The sequence below is a fragment of the Euprymna scolopes genome, chromosome 2 (assembly GCF_053919585.1).
Source record: "Euprymna scolopes isolate OS-2025 chromosome 2, ASM5391958v1, whole genome shotgun sequence".
Taxonomy (NCBI): Eukaryota; Metazoa; Mollusca; class Cephalopoda; order Sepiida; family Sepiolidae; genus Euprymna; species Euprymna scolopes.
In genome coordinates this window covers 29,743,972-29,748,000 of record NC_136483.1, presented here as the reverse complement: position 1 = coordinate 29,748,000, position 4,029 = coordinate 29,743,972, and the positions used below count along the sequence as shown (strand labels likewise).

The following is a 4,029-nucleotide window of genomic DNA, read 5'->3' as shown; positions in this document are numbered from 1 at the left end:
ATATCTTGCAAAATATGCTTATTTTCGCTATGTTTATGCTTAGATTTGATGATAAAGATAATGAAATAGTAATTCGTTCTTTTTTGGTAAATGCGTACCTGAATTAAAAAAATAAATAAATAAATAATGATAATAATAGAAATAATAATAAATAAATAAAATTAAATAAATAAGTAAATAAAGTTCGTTTCATTTCATTTTCGAGTTTCCGGTCTGGTCTTTAAGTTTGCTGGACGCGACTGATTTTTTAGCGAGTATTTGGCCAAGGTATTCCGGTTGTCACATTTACCCTTTTGTTTATTAAATTGTTAGGTGAAAGTACAAAATAGTTACAAAAACACTCTCCCCTTCCCCATGTAAAGAATAGGTTTCTAAATAATAACTCTATTATTTCAATACGGTATCTTCTCTACATAAAACTAAAAATTAAACAGTAAATAAAATCATTTGTGTTATTTTAGATAACCAGTAAGAACACCTTTAGCAAGCTTCGTCCTCCAAAGTTTAGATTTTTTTTAGGCGATTACGTGTGAACACTAAAAAAAAAAAAAAAACTTGGTAGAAATAAAAATCAAAAAAGAATGGGGATCGCAGTTTACTTTTATGGTGCTAAATGCACTTATTGATCCGCCGCGCTATTTTTTAAAGAGTATTTTCAAGTTTAATTAAATTTTTATGATATCTGTTTTTATTAAATTGTAAGGTTAAAGTACAGAATAAGTACAAAACACCCTCCCCATGTTAAGAATGGCTTTTTAAATGTTATTGCACAGAAGTACCATTATTATTTAAATTAGTATTAATTATAAATTACAAGAGAACGTTTTAAATGTGATTTTTTCAAATCAAATTTAAACGTTTTCGATGAAGAATCGCTTGTTTTTTAAAAAAAAATAAATAAATAAATAAAAAATAATAACTTATCTTGCTTATTTTTTTCACCTCACGTGTATTTTTTGTTAGTTATTGTAACAATGCCCGAATTTTCAGTTTTTGTTGTTCTCTTTTAAAGAAATAACTAAGTTTTGAATTTCATTATCAAATATCTTTAAAAGAGATTCAAATTAAAATAATATTAAATGTAGACATTAAATTATTCACTTTTTAATAGCCAATTAAAAAAAATCGATTTTAAAAACACGTTCTACGAAATAGATTTTACTTCATTGCGTGTTTACATCCGGGCATTTCATACGTAGATGCAGTAAAAGTGATATCGTCTTTATAGCTGTAATAAAACTGACATTTGACGTGGCAACTCGCGATAGCTCAGTTGGCAGAGCGGAGGACTGTAGTGGTTGATAAAGGACAGCAATCCTTAGGTCGATGGTTCGAATCCGTCTCGCGAGAGCCCAGTTTCTTTTTTTTTTTTTTTTTCATTTTTTATGATTCTGTTGTTTTTTTATTGCCTTTATTTAATCAATTAGTTATTTTATTATCACGGTCATCGTATTTTTATCGTCTTACACGTACACGTACACACACAAATAGAATTCTACTTTTTTAGGCGATTGAATTACATGAAAATATCCGCAGGAAAGAAAAGAAAATTAGATGGGGGCCATTTTCCAATATAAATTTAACGTCAAATGATCACCTACTTCTGGACCAGTTAGCTGTAAAATAGAGACGTGTAACCTTTTTTTTTTTTTTTTTTTTGATAATATTTTTTGTAGGGAAAACAAATTTGTGTGTAATGGAAGGAGGTGTGAGTATACTAAACTCATATTTGAGTACGGGCAAAATATATCTGGACATTTTTTTTTTTTTTTTGCCCTGTGACTTTCCATCACTGGACTCCAAAATCAACAGAGATTAGACAATTCCTGTAATGACCTGCTTCCTATTGATTGCGGTGTAATACTGGCCCTGTGAAGTTCTAGGAGGTCTCCGTCTACGCTTCCAGGCTTTGCCAACTCTCTTTGAGAATGGGTTAGTTTATAGCTAGTACGAGGCGCCTCTACTGAGGAATGCCGACGGGGCTGACCAGGCATATTTTGTAGAGTCAGAGTGCGTTGACTTTTCAATCGCACTTTCCGATCCTAGTGGCACATTTCTCGCAGCCTTTTTTTTTTTTTTTTTTTTTTTTTTTTAGAGAGGGGTAGATAAGAGCATTTTTCATTTGGGGAGGGGGGAGCAAAAATTTATTTAACGAAAAAGTGCTATTTTATTTTTTTTTTTCTTTTCTTGTGCTTAAGTGTATTATTATTTAATTTGATTTCTTTTCGGTTGGTTTTTGGTTATTTAGATATTGTGGTAAATAATACATAGCTTACCTGAGTGTAGCTGCCGGAGGTGAGGATGGTCTTCCAACAATCAAGAAGAACAATAGCATTGTGGTTATTTATGCTAATAGAGTAAGGTAAATTGTTATAAAAACCTTCCTCCTTTGTGAAGAGGCTGTCATTATTCTTTGTATGTTACCGTGGTTACAAGACCTGAGAAGAAGGTCGCGAAGAAGATTGTATTTTTTTCGCAACCTCACTTCAGGTTAGCTACTCTTAGTTATATGACTTTTTTTTTCCAACAATTTGCGAAAAAAATACATTAGTTCAACACAATTTCTTACAGAACTTTGAGTCATTAGTAACAGCAATTAGTGACAACTCTGGAAATTGTTCGATTACCCGTACAAGGATATGGAGACCTCTGATACTTCAACTGTGGCAGATTCCAGGGAGCGACACCGTAACCAGATTTCCATTCTGAAGATGAAAATCAAGGGCAGGCTTCGTTTGTCCCGTGGCCCAGAGATCACTCCTGCTGTATTTTCTGTATTCCACAGGGAAATTTTGGAATATATCAACGAAGTTGAAATCTCCATCTGCAAGTTGCAACTTTCCTGTGTCTCTGAAGAGGAAAGAGAACTTATGGAGTCCGATTGGCTAAGTTACCAGCTGAATTTACGGAAGGAATTAGAAGATCTCTCACTCTTGTTACATCCTCCAGAGGCTAGTGGCTATTCGGAGCGACCTTCCCTTCCATATATGCCTGGACCTTCTACGGATAGAGCTAATTCATCATTCACTGTTAGACTACCTCAAGTTCAAATCACTGGACCAACGTTCAGTGGTCGTGAAATGGAAAACGATAGAATGAGTTTTTACAATTTCTTATCTCAATTTGAAAATTGTGCAGCAGGCATGGCAAATGACGCAGAAAAGTTAAACTTTTTAAAATGCTCGCTGTCTGGGAGACCTCTGCTGCTGATTAATCACTTAAGTTGCATCAATACCAATTATCAGCAAGCACTGGCAGTATTGAAACGAGAATATTTAGATGTGTGACATCATTGATAAGATATTCCAAGATATTATCGATTTCTCCCCCAAGGGGGAAAATTCTTATGAGGATCTTGGTAGTTTCATCTGCAGAACAGCTTCCATTCTGGAAGAACTGGCCAACTCTCTCGATTGTGATTTCTCTGAGGATGGTTCTGCAGGGGCCCGATTAATGGCCAAAATACTTTTTTTGAAATTTCCGAGAGCATTGAAGGGAGAGCTTATACAGTTATGTGGCTCTAGAATTCCTTCTCTGTCTGTTTTAATGCGAGACACCAGTGAGGCTATTAAACGCTTGCTAATTAAAGGCGGCGGGTTGCCTGGTTCTTCGGATATCCATCGAAACAATTCTCGGGTAACCGTTTCAAAATCTAGAGCCACTACAACCAGAGATGTTTCTTTCCGCATAGATTCAGATTGTCAGGCTCCTTCTGGTTACTCGAGTAAACTACCTCCTCTGATTTGTGTTACCTTCGGTCGAGGAGGAAGAACCATCTCTGTAAACTGCCTATTGGATACTGGCAGTGGCAGAACGTATTTGTCTGGTGATGTCTTGCACTCCTTGGGTTCCTTGAGTTCTGACGGTTTGGAGTGTCATTTGAGGCTGACTACACTTCTCGGAGAATGTGAGCAAGTATACAGAGAGGTGAAATTGGATGTGGACTTGGGGTCTGGTCATGTGGGGCACTTTCCGGTACTGGTTGCCAACTCATTGGACCTATCCTTATATCTAAAAAATTGGCATTTG

At 35.3% G+C, this 4,029-nt stretch overlaps 1 non-coding gene across 1 annotated transcript; it reads left to right on the top strand.

Annotated features, from left to right (window-relative positions):
* The first annotated feature begins 1,258 nt into the window (after window positions 1–1,258).
* Trnay-gua (transfer RNA tyrosine (anticodon GUA)) lies at window positions 1,259–1,350 on the top strand. The gene is given in 2 exon segments: window positions 1,259–1,295; window positions 1,315–1,350. It is a non-coding gene; the product is annotated as a tRNA-Tyr (tRNA).
* The last annotated feature ends 2,679 nt before the right edge of the window (window positions 1,351–4,029 follow it).